Here is a 14,628-nt window from a genome sequence, read left to right as displayed (position 1 = left end):
GAGCTCCATATACTACTGCTGCTGCTGCACAGAAAATTTCATGAGCACTATCCTTAAGAGAAGTGTATCGGTTCGTAATAATCTTTTTTTATCATGCAAGAAGGTACGTCCTTTTATTACTGTGTTTTACAAAAATGGTAGGGTAGAAGAGATGGATGAAAACAATGGAGGTGCTGAAGCTTGGGACTTATGTTGCTGGATGTTCATCTTTAGAGCATGGAGAATTCATTAACAACAACAACTTGTATTTATGTAATGCCTTTAACATAGTAAAATGGCTTCACAGGAGTATTATAAGACAAACCAAATTTGATACTGAGCCACATAAGGAGAAATTAGGGCAGATGACCAAAAGCTTGGTCAAAAAGTTAGCTTTTAAGGAGTGTCTTAAAGGAGGAAGAGAGGTAGAGAAGTGGAGAGGTTTAGCCAGGGAATTCCAGAGATATGGGCCGAGACAACAGAAGGCATGGCCAACAATGGTTGAGTGATTATAATCAGGGATGCTCAAGAGAGTAGAATTAGAGGAGCGCAGATATCTTGGAGGTGGAGATAGTGGGGTGGGGGGGGGGGTGGGTGGTGGTGGGGTTGTGGGGCTGGAGGAAATTGCAGAGAAAAGGAGGGGTGAGGCCATGGATGGATTTGAAAACATGGATGAGAATTTTCAAATTGAGGCGTTGCTTAACCGGGAGCCATTGTAGGTCAGTGAGCGTAGGGGTAATGGGTGAAAGGGACTTGGTGCAAGTTAGGACACGAGCAGCCAAGTTTTGGATGATCTCAGGTTTACGTAGGATAGAACGTGGGAGTTCCAGTCAGGAGTGCGATGGAATAGTCAAGTCCAGAGGTAACAAAGGCATGGATTAGGGTTTCAGTAGAAGATTAACTGAGGCAAGGGCGGAGACAGGCGATGTTACGGAGGTGGAAATAGGCAGTCTTAGTTATGCCCTGGATATATGGTTGGAAGTTCATTTCAAGGTCAAATATGACACCAAGTTTGCGAACAGTGGTTCAGCCTCAAACTGATGTTAAGGAGAGGGATGGAATCAGTGGCTGGGGAACAAAGTTTTTGGCAGGGACTGAAAACAATGGCTTCGGTCATCCCAATATTTAATTGGAGAACATTTTTGCTCATCCAGAAGTGCATATGTGGAAACTCACTCTGTGTTTTCGGATGATGTCGCCAAGCGGCAACATATAGATGAGAAATAGGAGAGGGCCAAGGATAGATCCTTGGGGGACACCAGAGCTAATGATGCAGGAGTGGGAAGAGAAGCCATTGCAGGTGATTCTCTGGCTACGATTAGATCGATAAGATTGGAAGCAGGCAAGTGCAGTCCCACCTAGCTGGACAATGGTGGAGAGGCATTGGAGAAGGATGAAGTGGTCAACTTTGTCAAAGGTTGCAGACAAGTCAAGAAGGAGGAGGAGGGTTAGTTTACCTTTGTCACAGTCACAAAGGCTGTCATTTGTGACTTTGATGAGAGCCGGTGCTGTGACTGGAGCAGAAACCCGATTGGAGGGATTTAAACCAGGAGTTGCGGGAAAGAGGGAGATGGATTTGGGAGGCGACAACGCGTGCAAGGACTTTGGAGAGGAAAGAAAGGTTGGAGATGGGACGGTAGTTTGCAAGGACGGAGGGGTCACGGGTTGTTTTTTGAGGAGAGGGGTGATGATGGCAGATTTGAGGGAGAGGGGGACAGTACCAGAGGAGAGAGAACCGTTAACAATGTCAGCCAACCTGGGAGCCAGAAAAGGAAGTTGGGTGGTCAGCAGTTTTGGTGAGAATAGGGTCAATGAAGCTGGAAGTGGGTCTTATGGATAAGATGAGCGCAGAGAGGTCATGAGGGGAGATCGGAGAGAAACTGGAGAAAGATGCGAGTTCAGGGCTAGGGCAGGGGGGAACCCTATAGGAAGTTTGGCCTGGTGGGCTAGGGGAAGAAAGGGAAGTGGCAGAGGCAGCTGAACAGATGGTCTCAATCTTAGAGACAAAGACATCCATGAGCTCCTCACACTTGTCAGAGGTGAGGGTGGAAGAGACAGGGGAGAAGGGTTTAAGAAGATGGTTAGCAGTGGAGAATAGAAGCCAGGGCTTATCTTTGCATTCCAGAATGGTTCTGGAACAGTGAGCAATTGTGGCAGACGAGAACAGGACCGATAATGCTTTATGTGGTCCAGCCAGATCTGGCGGTGATTGGCTAAAGCAGTTGTCAACCATATCCGTTCCGGTCTGCATCCTTTGGACTTCAGGGAATGAAGATGAGGGCCGTATCAGGAACAATAGCCAGTATGAGAGAGAGGAATTGTTTTAATAGGGACTAGGGCATCAACGGTTGTGGTGAGGGTGTGGTTGAGCAGATCGGTAGCGGCAGAAATGTCGTGCTGAATGGAGGGCCAAAGGCTGGACAGTTGGGATTTCGTAAGTGCAGTTGTAAGAGAGTTAGGAGAGTTTTTTTTCTAGGGGCGGACACAGAAGGAAGGAGGGTTGGGGCGGAAGGGGGATGTGAGTGGAGAGCGATACGAGGAAGTGGTCAGAGATGGCCTTATCTGTGATTGACATGATGGGACTAGCGAGGCCATAAGAGATGGCAAGGTCAAGGAGGTGGCAGTGAATATGGGTTGGGGAGTTTACATGGAGGGAGATATTAAGGGAGGATAGGAGGCTAGTAAACTCAGAGGAGAGAGAGAATAATGAATTGAGATGGAGGCTGAAATCACCGAGGATGAGAAGCCGCTCAGTGCAGAGGCTGAGGGAGGAAAGCAGTGAAGATATCTTGGTAATAAAATATTTATGGTACTTGGGTGAGCGGTAGAGAATGAGACTTTGAAATGAGAGGTGAGAGGGGTGGAATAAGGTGAGATGCTCAAAGTGGGAGAAATACACCACAGTAACCATTTCTTTTTTGCTCATCAGTGTAAAAGATGTCAGTAATGCAGATGTTAAAAAAAAAAAAATTGATTTACACCAGCATTGAGCATTTTGATGCCAGTATAGTGCCTTTTTTCAGTGTCCATTTTGGAAGTGGTAAACAATCTCTGGGGGCACAAACCTGGAAGGTGCACTGGGATTGTGCCTGCTATAGAACCCTGCTGCTGACCCTCCTGAAGTTCATAGAACCTACACGAATGGGCCTGCAGCTGTGTGGGCGTACTTCTGCGGCCTCTTAGCTTTCACGGAGTCCCTGTCCCGGGCCTTATCTCCTCTGATGCAGGTTACCATATTTGGGGCATCAAATTTTAACCATGAGAGAGAATGTGAAGAGTAGCAACTCTAGGGCGTTAACAAACAAGTCTATAAACTATACTCAGATAAATGTTTCGATCACTTTTTAGGTTTTTTTGCCTGCACATCCGCTGAATTGTTATCTGAGCAGCCAGAAATGCAGAAGTACCAACAGCTGCTAGTATTTCTCACCATACTTTGTAACAAGGCCTGGCTCTTAAGCTGTACTGTAGCTTCCTGAATATGGACCAGAATAGCATCACATAAAGTGTAAATTCCAACAAGTTAATGCTCCTCATGTTCAAACTCAGTTTTACAGATCAGACATATCTAGTTCTCTCAAAATACCTAGCCTCTTTACTTCATTAACTCCGTGGGACTATGCTTATGGCCATTTGTAGCTTTAAAGCGGATGTTAATTTTGTAGGCATATTGAATATCCGCTTGATTTGGGCTTGGAAAATCTTTCAGTTTCATGCCAACATAGATATGCTAGGTTGATAAAAGAAGCTAATGTTGAAATATACAAAAGTTTGCCTATTGCTATTGAACTGTAGGAGGAAACAGCAGTTTTAGATCAGACTGCTCTAAAGTGTTCATTCATTCTTAAATAATTCAGTTTTCTGGCATCACTGTATAGACTTACCACAAATGGAAATTGACATGGCAGAAACATTGCATAAAGTCTGGTGTTACTGCCTGTATGTGAAGTATCTGTATCACAATACTAATTTATATAAATACTAGAAGTTAGTGTCAGAATATTTAGTTGACCTTCTTGCGCATCATTACCTTAGCCGTGTCAAGTTTCATTACTACAGCTGGGATAGGAAATTGGAAAAACACAACAATGGTCTGAGTATATTATACGTGTGTTTTCATGTCATCAGTTGAAAGTCGTTGAGACAAAATTAATCAGGCCATGATATTGCAGCTTACACCACATCATTACCCACAGCCCATGAAAATGTTCTTAAGAAATAAAATAAGTGAGAAGTACCTGGGTAGAAACAACATCAAAGAAATGCGTGTCCTCTCCATTGTCTAGACTTACACACATTGGGCACAATTTTCACCACCAGTGGGTGCTGTTATTTTGGCGTCCACTGATTTTTTTTTGAACAATCTTGATTTTGCAACTTTCTCCAAAGTTTGTATGCTGGCGCTGGATTTTTTGTAAGGCAGATTTTTTGGCGCAAGTCTGGGTGAAAACTGATTTTCGCGCTGTTTTTGGCCTTTTTTTTTAGCAATTTAGATGACTTTCCCCAAAACTGATTTTATTAAGGACGGTGCAGAGTGGCCTGAAGTACCGATCAGAAAAACCCTATGTTAAGCTAAAAAAATTGTTGCTCAGGTCTGTATCGGAGCTGCTTGTTTGCAGTTTAGTCTTGTTCATAAAGATAGTATATAACGTTCCTTTTTCATCCCATTACGTTAAAGACGTAATTATGTTGTTCTGGTGTTGGCCCCCCGCTCCTGGTCCCATTGCAATCCTGGGCCGATTGCCACTCGCCCCGCCCCACTTCCCCCCCCCCCCAGTTCTGTTGCAATCCTGGGCCGAATGGCCCCCAGCTGCAATCCTGGACCGATTGACCCCCGCTCCCCTGCCGCTGCAAGCCCTGGTTGTGGAACTTCAGCTCTCAGCATGTCTCTCATTATCCTGGCAATCTCCCTCAGTGTGCCTCTCATTATCCTGACAACCTCAGAATTTGGTGCAGACATAAAGCTCCACCTCCAGATTTAACTTTGGGTACCGCAGCGCCAAAATGAAATTTTATTTTGGTGAAAGTTCCAACTTTTTTTTTGGTGCAATCAGGCACAAAACATCGCCCGTTAATCCTCCTGGGTGCCAAAAATCGGCAAAGAGGAAAATGGAGCCCTAATATTGGGCCTACAGGCCTAGTACCGACAGATTGTCGAAGCAGAGTTGGTTCTTTCAGCAAGCAGTGAGTCTTTGAAAAGGAGTTTTATGGAAGTTTGTTGATGCATCCTAGGAACTGATCCTATAATTACTACAGGTTGAACCTCTCATTCATATCCGGCACTCCCTTATCCGGCACCACCCCTCGTCCGGAACCATTCCCGGCTGCTGGGTGGCACATGCGCAGACCGCAACCCGTCAAAATCCTACTCACCAATATAATCTTTCTCCTCGATCAGCTGCCTCCTCCTCGTCACCCTGCTGGAACTCTTGCAGCCACAGTCCTTGGGCCGGCTGCTCCTCCCACAGCGCTCCCTCCGGGGGGTCAGGCTGACTCTTTGGGGCCCGCCGGCTCTTCAGCCAATCGGCATGCACACACACTTCCCCACCAATAGCATTTAAAGGCACAGTCCACCCAAACACATGACCTCCCCTCATTGGTAAAATCCCTTGTTCGGGACAGGCCAGATCCCGAGGGTGCCGGATAAGGGAAGTTCAAACTGTACTGGGAATACAAGAAGCAAATATTGTGAAGGCTGAGCTCAAGTCTGTAAATACGGTCAGATGCACAAAGGATCTGCAGTATTTTGCACAGAAGCATCATTGTTCTGGTAATTAATACAGATCTTTTAATTTGACAATCTAGTCTCGTTCACTTGTTCATTTATGCACTTGATGCATTCATGCGTGCTGAAATATTTTGATCAAATATTATGAAGTTCACATTGAGCATCATGTTGCATTGTTGTTTCATGTATTTGGAGTAATGTTAACTGCTTCTTGTAGTTGACTTGGCTGCAGCTACCAGATTTATTTAGCCATACGTTGATAGTTCATAAATAAAATAGCAAACTTAATCGTAAGTATTGTCAAAGACTTTGAATACACATTATCTTCCATTTTGTAATATCAGTAATTCACAACCCAAATGCTATGGTCCCTGCTTAAACATAGCTTTAGCATGTTACCTTATAAGAGCAACAACAGCATGCATTTAAATAGCGGCTTTTACATAAAAGAATGCTCCAAGACATTTCACAGAGGCGTAATCAAAACAACCACTAACGCTGGAAATGGGCGACAGCGATGATAATGGAAAGCCTTAATATTTGCAACTTTATTTTTATTTTTCATTTGGATGTGGTTATTTAGAAATAAATTACTGTAGTGACAGCTTAACTTAACATTTAGAATGTATTATATAAATTTTTCAACTCATTTCTATATACTGGTATGTAAACTGTTCGAGTTTACATAATTACTGTATCTGAAATAATGATTTTTTTTTTCACTCAGAGCAAACTCTGTACTCTCATTCCTTCCTATCAGCCTTGGCTCAGTGGTAGAAGTCTTGACTCTTGGCTCAAGCCTCACTTCAGAGACTTGAGCACTAAATTAGACTGACACTTCAGTGCAGTACTGAGGGATTGCTGCACTATCAGTGGTGCCGCCTTTTGGATGAGATGTTAAACCAAGGCCCCTCTTGGGTGGTTGTAATAGATCCCATGGCACAGAGGCGTTCTCCTGGCCAACTTTTATCCCTCTACCAGCACCTAAAAATGTGTGAACTGGTCCAATTTCCACCCTTCCCTCACCTTCACATGGTCCATCAGCAACTTTTCCCTTCCCTTCCTCGACTTCTCCATCTTCATCTCTGGGGACAGGCTTTCGACCAGTATCCACTATAAGCCCAGTGACTCCCACAGCTACCTGGGCTACACTTCCTCCCACCCTGCATCCTGTAAGGACTCCATTCTATTCTCCCAGTTTCTCTGTCTCCGTCACATCTGCTCTGATGACGCCACACTAGTGCCTCTGACCTGTCTTCTTTTTCCTCAACAGAGGATTCCCCTCCGCCAGTGTTAACATGGCCCTCGACCATGTCTGTTCTATTTCCCGCACCTCTGCTCTCACCCCTTCCCCTCCCTCTCAGAACCATGACAGGCCCCCCTTGTCCTCACCTTTCACCCTACCAGCCTCCACATTCAATGGATCATCCTCCGCCATTTCCGCCACCTCCAGCGTGATCCCACCACCAATGACATCTTCCCCTCCCCTCCCCTCTCAGCATTCCGAAGAGACCGCTCCCTCGCGATACCTTGGTCCATTCTGCAGTCACCCCCAGCACCCCCTCCCCTTCCCATGGCACCTTTTCGTGCAAGCACAGGAGATGCAACACCTGCCCTTTAACCTCCTCCCTTCCCACTATTCAGTGCCCCAAATACTCCTTCCAGGTGAAACAGTGATTTACTTCTACTTCTTTTAATTTAGTATACTGTATTTGCTGCTCGTGATGTGATCTCCTTTACATTGGGGAGACTAAGCGTAGATTGGGTGACTGCTTTGCGGAACACCTCCATTCTGTCCGCAAGTGTGACCCTGAGCTTCTGGTTGCCTGTCACTTTAATTCTCCGCTCCACTACCACTCCGACCTCTCTGTCCTCGGCCTCCTACATTTTTCCAATGAAACTCAACGCAAGCTCGAGGAACAGCACCTCATCTTTCGTTTAGGCACTTTACAACCTTCTGGATTCAACACAAGTTCAACAATTTCAGAACGTATCCGCTGCCAATATTTGGCTCCCTTTTCCCCCCTCCGCCACCCCAAGCCTGTTTCTTTTTTTCTCCCTGTCTCTAATGGCAGCTGGTCATTAATCCGCCATTCACACACTATCTTGATTGATGTTTTTCTAACTCTGGCCATTACCATTTCAATTCAGCCCATCATCCCTTTTGTCTCTCTAATCTCTCCTGCCTTCCACCCTATCACAGACCTTCCCTTTTGTTCTTTCTTCCCCCTCCCCTCTTTCAGTGCTTGTTAAGAATCTGTTCTTTCCAAACACACTCCAGTTCTGACGAAGGGTCGTCGACCCAAAATCCACAGATATGCTGCCTGACCCGCTGAGAATTCTGGCATTTTCTGTTTTTATTCCAGATTCTAGCATCCGCAGTATTTTGCTTTTGAACTTGTCATTTATTGTATTACTGTTTGTGGGATCTTGCTGTGTGCAAATTGGCTGCCGTGTTTCCTTGCAACAGTGACTGCATTCAACATTGGTTGTGAAGTGCTTTAGGACATACTGAGGTTGTGAAAGGTGGGATATAAATGCAAGCCTTTCTTTATATGAACCTCTAACTAACTACAATGAGAAATAAAATAAATTTCATCCACTTTTACTATGTGCTTGCCTGTCACTAACTGTGTTAGTATTGTTAGTTGGAACACTGAAGGATTGTTTACTTTGCAGACATCATATGCAATGTTTTTGGATTGCAGTGATGTGTTTTGGTATGAATGGCATCATGTTCAAACATTTGACAAACAAAAAGCAGCTTCTTCCATCAACCCTTTAAGGGGGAAAGCAGGACTTCCACTTGCCACCTTGGGATCCCATTGATCCTATTCCAAATCCCAAGGACAGGGTTGCTTAAATATTTTGGGCAGGTGCTTGCGCCTGTAGTGGCACAACAGAAGCACCTGTCCCGCTGAGGAAGCAGAAGTCTGGGCATCACGCCAACGCTTTGACAGGACACCCAAGGCCCAGAAAACGTCATAGAAAAGTACCAGAAGATCTTTTAAAGGTGATCCTGAAGGAACAGAGGGTCAGCCTGGTAAAGGTCATCAGTCACCCTGAGATTGAATACTTTAGTTCTCTTACTTCTTGGAGGCTTTTTAAGGCCCACAGTGAGACCCAATGCCTTCTGTCAGCAAGTTCAGGTCCAGCTGGGCCCATTAATAACAAGCTGGATGGAATTCCCAGGACAGCCCATAAACTCCCAACATATCCCCCCTAACCTGGTCAGGGATATAACTGAGATGGGCCTAAGAAGCATTTTCCCTTCCCTCTTTGGAGTGCAATATGCCAGGGAAGTTGAGAAGAATGGAAAAATGCTATATCTGAATTCTACCTAAGATTGTACCACCCCCACCAGGATTGTTTCACAGTTCCATGACCATGACTGGAATTTCTACCCTATTGTGGTTTTTTCCCTATTTATAATTGGGAAAGTATTTACTTGATAAGTAGATAATCATGATGTTACATTCCATTTATAATCACTTAGAAATTGCAATATGTGAGACTTTTCCATCTAATCAATTGCAGTATATTCTATAGGTGCTATATTTTCTGCATGCTATTTGTTTTTATTTATATGTGTCTACATTAGCTTTCCTGCGGCTGCCATTAATAAAACAGAGAAAAAAAATCCCAGTCATTCACTTATTGTTGTCAAGATTAAGAATCGTAGAATCATAAAGCACAGAAGGAGGCCATTTGTCCCGTCATGCCTGTCCCGGCTCTTTGAAAGAGCGATCAGTAAGTCCCAATCCCCTGCTCTTTCCCTCTAGCCCTGCAACTGTTTCCGTTTCAAGTATATATCCAATTTCCTTTTGAAAGTTATTGTTTAATCCGCTTCCACCACCCTTTCAGGCAGTGTATTACAGATCATAACAACTTGCTACGTAAAAACATTCTCCTCATCTCCCCTCTGGAATATATTGAAAAAATTGGTACGCATTGAGCAACACTCTGATCCTGTCAACAAAATAGAAACAAATATTGCTCATGGGTATAGGTAATTAAATGTGACTTCTTCGGCTGTCCAGTGAACACATCAAAGACGAATTCTAAAATTGCAAAAAGAAGCATGTAACTTCTTTTTCAGTGTGGCAATATTAGCAGAAACCAACTCATTGCATTTGAGTAAGTTTGACACCGTGTTAACTTGACTGATACTTATAAACAATCCTTATTAACTCTTTAACATGGGAGGAAGAATTGTGCTGGTCATTGGATGTACCAACATCTGACATGCATTCAAAAAGAATGACTCTTAAATTCTGTGAGGGGTTACACTTCTTTTCTTGTTGTTTCCACCAGTCTGCTGTGGGAGAGGACATATGTTTATGATTTTATTACACATAACAACCATACTTTCTTGGTCAGCCAGGTGTCTTGCAGACGCAAAAACCCATAACTGTGTTTAAGAGTTTCCAAATGAAGCAACTGAGAAATCTATACATTCAATTTTTGTTTGCCAGAGTGCAAATAAGGAACACTCCACTTAGGCTTAGGAAATCACAAATGTGTGCAGGGATAGTTCTGGAGTTTAATCAGCTAAAACTACACAGCTTACCGATTCAGAATGCCAGTAAGATTTCTGCTGCTGAAAGCTGCTCTCGGGTTTACAAAATTCTTCTGCCCTGCTGCTGGCCAATACGCACTTCCCCACAATTGTCTCCTCTTACCCCCCCCCCCCCCCCCCCATTAACCTGCCACTCTGCCTCAGGTCCACAGAGGAGCCATCAGAATTCACCCCGCCCCGTACCTTCTGTCTCCAGTAGTAAACAAATGAAGCACATGCCTCTCAGTAAGTTTTTGGGTGGATGGCACAAACGCTTCATCTGTCCCCACCTAACGTTGAAATCACCCTCAGTGTATCCTCTAACTCACTAAGCTCTGCCGCGGGAGATCTGCTGGTATCATATGTAAATACTGCACTGCAGTGGTGTATCAAGCCAAAAAAGCTATTTAAAATCAGAGACCATTTGTTAAAGACATTGAATATCATAATGTGCTCACTACTTGGCCACAAATGCTATTTAGTTAGTTTTACTCGTTAAATTAATATGGTATCGAATAGATTGCAAGCGCAGAGCATTTCTGAGCCTCAAGCAACAACCCAACTCTGGAACAGAAAAGCAACATTACAGATGGCTCAAGGCTGAGGTCCAACAGAAAACCCGGGACCTAAAGAACAGGTTGGATGGAGAAAGCACAGGAGATACAACAACTGGCCGACAGTCATGATGTGCGAGGATTCTTCATCACAGTCAAGGCCACCTATGGTCCAAACTCACAAGGCCCCACCCCACTGCTGGCCAAGAACGGGGAAACACTCATCAAGGACACCGAGGCAATCGGGGCCTACTGGAAGGAGTACTTTGAAGATCTCCTCAATAGAGACTCTGCCTTTGACTCGAGTGTTCTCGACTCCATCCCGCAGCATGCTACCCACCACCACCTCAGTGAAACCCTAACGTTGCACGAGGTAGGAAAAGCCATAAGACAGCTCAAGAACAACAAAGCTACGGGAGCGGATGGAATCCCTGCTGAGGCGCTAAAGTATGGCGGAGAGGCGCTGTTGGCGCGGATACATGACCTCATCTCTCTCATCTGGAGGGAGGAGAGCATGCCGGGATATCTCAGAGATGCAGTGATCGTGACCATTTTTAATAAAGGGGACAAGTCCGACTGCGGCAACTACAGAGGAATCTCCCCGCTATCAGCCACTGGGAAAGTTGTCGCTAGAGTCCTCCTCAACTGTCTTCTCCCTGTGGCCGAGGAGCTCCTCCCGGAGTCACAATGCGGATTTCATCTCCTACGGGGCACAATGGACATGATCTTTGCAGCGCGACAGTTGCAGGAAAAATGCAGGGAGCAGCGCCAGCCCTTATACATGGCCTTCTTTGCCCTTACAAAGGCCTTTGACACTGTGAACTGTGAGGGTCTATGGAGCGTCCTCCTCCATTTTGGATGCCTCCAAAAGTTCGTCAGCATCCTTCGCCTGCTCCACGACGACATGCAGGCTGTGATCCTTACAAACGGATCCATTACAGACCCAATCCACGTCTGGACCGGGGTCAAACAAGGCTGCGTCATCACTCCAATCCTCTTCTCAATCTTCCTCGCTGCCATGCTTCAACCTCACAGTCAACAAGCTCCCTGCTGGAATGGAACTAAACTATAGAACCAGTGAGAAGCCGTTTAACCTTCACCGCTTCCAGGCCAGGTCCAAGACCACCCCAACCTCTGTCGTCAAGCTACAGTACGCGGACGACGCCTGCGTCTGTGCACATTCAGAGGCTGAACTCCAGGATATTGTTGACGTATTTACTGAGGCGTACGATAACATGGGCGTTACGCTAAACATCCGTAAGACAAAGGTCCTCCACCAGCCTGTCCTCACCACACAGCACTGCCCCCATGTCAGCAAGATCCACAGCGCGGACCTGGACAATATGGACCATTTCCCATACCTCGGGAGCCTCCTATCAACAAAAACAGACATCGATGAGGAGATTAAACATCGCCTCCAGTGCGTCAGTGCAGTCTTCGGCCACCTGAGGAAAAGAGTGTTCGAAGACCAGGCCCTCACCTCTACCACCAAGCTCATAGTCTACAGGACTGTAGTAATACCTGCCCTCCTGTATGGCTCAGAGGCATGGACCATGTGCAGTAGACACCTCAAGTCGCTGCGCTGGAGAAATACCATCAACGATGCCTTTGCAAGATCCTACAAATCCCCTGGGAGGACAGATGCAGCAACATTAGCATCCTCGACCAGGCCAACATCCCCAGCATTGAAGCACTGACCACACTTGATCAGCTCCGCTGGGCAGGCCACATTGTCTGCATGCCAGACACGAGACTCCCAAAGCAAGCACTCTACTCGAAACTCCTTCATGGCAAACGAGCCAAAGGTGGACAGAGGAAACGTTACAAGGACACTCTCAAAGCCTCCTTGATAAAGTGCCACTGCGGAGTCCCTGGCCAAAGACCGCCCCGAGTGGAGGAAGTGCATCCGGGAGGGCGCTGAGTGCCTCGAGTCTCATCGGCGAGTGCATACAGAAAACAAGCACAGGCAGCGGAAGGAACGCGCGGCAAACCTGTCCCACCCTCCCTTACCCTCAACGACTGTCTGTCCCACCTGGCAGGGACTGCATTGGACTGTTCAGCCACCTAAGGACTCATTCTAAGAGTAGAAGCAAGTCTTCCTCGATTCCGAGGGACTGCTTATGAGGATGATGACTCATTAAATTAATAGGGTATCCAATAGCTCCTTGACATCTATTCTTTATTTAACTCCCTCTTAGCTGTTATATGAAGGATATGCCATTCAAAGTAGAAGAGAATTTTATGTGAGGAAGCAGTCATCATAGGCTCTGATATTTGAGTATGATTCTTATGAATGGTATATACTTTGTATTCTGCTGTTTTTCAGTGCATATTATGTTTGAAATGTAAATATTAGTTTGTAACCACTAACAGTATTTCAATACGGGAAGTAATTTAATATTCACAATGGCTTTTTGAGAAGTGCAATTATCCCTTCCATTAATTCAGTCAAACATGAAATTTTCTTCGGTTCACTGAGTTGAAAATGTAAACAATTTTGAATGGAAAGCCCTCATTTCTGAACTTAATTGTCAGATGAGTATCCTAGACTGCAGTAATGTAAGTTTTCCTTCTCATTGCCCTGTAATTCTTCGGATTTCTCTGAGTGAGCTTGTCAGTTTAGTTAGACCTCCTACGCACTTTATAAATTTACTTTTCAATGTTTGTTATGTTAGGAGAGTATGGATCATCCTGCGCATGCTCTTCTTATATTAAAATTGAGCTCCTTTGTGGCTAGCCTCACTGCCCGCCGCAGTTGGTGGTATAACTTGCGCCTCCCGATTGTGCATTGCACTCCACAGATATTGCTCAGACTGGTAGCTTTTGGATAAATGCAATCTGAATGTCCTAGAGAGGAGAAAGGCAAACATATTATTGTAAATAAATAAATTGGTACATCACATTTAATACACAAGTAATCACCATGCACCAAGCAGTGGAACTAAGTGGAAATAAGAGCAATCTTTCGCTCCACCTCAGATGGTAAAGGGAAGATAAATAGATTTTTAATATGAATGAATTATGAACTTTTGACATTTACAAATTACTTTGCTTGTATGAAAATGTCTCCTACGAACTAGAATTAAATGCCTACAATCAATTATTTTCAATTTGTTCTCGATTATTAGCAATCAAGTTGGCTCAAGGTCCCCAATTATTACACCGTGTATGATTGTTCAGTTTCTGTAGATTTACAATGAGATAATTATGCATGGTAATAAAATTGAAACATTGACAGGTTAGGTGAGTGGGCAAACGCATGGCAGATGCAGTATAATGTGGATAAATGTGAGGTTATCCACTTTGGTGGCAAAAACACGAAGGCAGAATATTATCTGAATGGCAGCAGATTAGGAAAAGGGGAGGTGCAACGAGACCTGGGTGTCATGGTACATCAATCATTGAAAGTTGGCATATAGGTACAGCAGGTAGTAAAGAAAGCAAATGGTATGTTGGCCTTCATAGCTAGGGGATTTGAGTATAGGAGCAGGGATGTCTTACTGCAGTTGTACAGGGCCTTGGTGAGGCCACACCTTGAATATTGTGTACAGTTTTGGTCTCCTAATCTGAGAAAGGACATTCTTGCTATTGAGGGAGTGCAGCAATGGTTCACCAGACTGATTCCCGGGATGGCAGGACTGACATATGAAGAAAGACTGGATCGACTAGGCTTATAGGGCCCAAGTTTCGGCCTCAGTTGCTCCTGATTTTTTGGAGCAACTGGTGTAGAACGGAGTATCTTAGAAATTCAAACGGCATTTAGTTTGCTCCAGTTCTAGTCAGTTAGAACATTTTCACTTTGGAACAGA

The 14,628-nt window shown here is 44.8% G+C and overlaps 1 protein-coding gene across 4 annotated transcripts in view; it reads left to right on the top strand.

Moving 5' to 3' along the window:
• The window catches only part of LOC139267243 (A-kinase anchor protein 7), a 238,466-nt gene that overhangs the window by 78,554 nt on the left and 145,284 nt on the right, over positions 1–14,628 (top strand). The gene's annotated exons all lie outside the window — the stretch shown is intronic.

The sequence above is a fragment of the Pristiophorus japonicus genome, chromosome 7, assembly GCF_044704955.1.
Source record: "Pristiophorus japonicus isolate sPriJap1 chromosome 7, sPriJap1.hap1, whole genome shotgun sequence".
Lineage (NCBI taxonomy): Eukaryota > Metazoa > Chordata > Chondrichthyes > Pristiophoridae > Pristiophorus > Pristiophorus japonicus.
The sequence above is the reverse complement of the archived record's forward strand: the minus strand, read 5'-3'. Positions and strand labels throughout refer to the sequence as shown.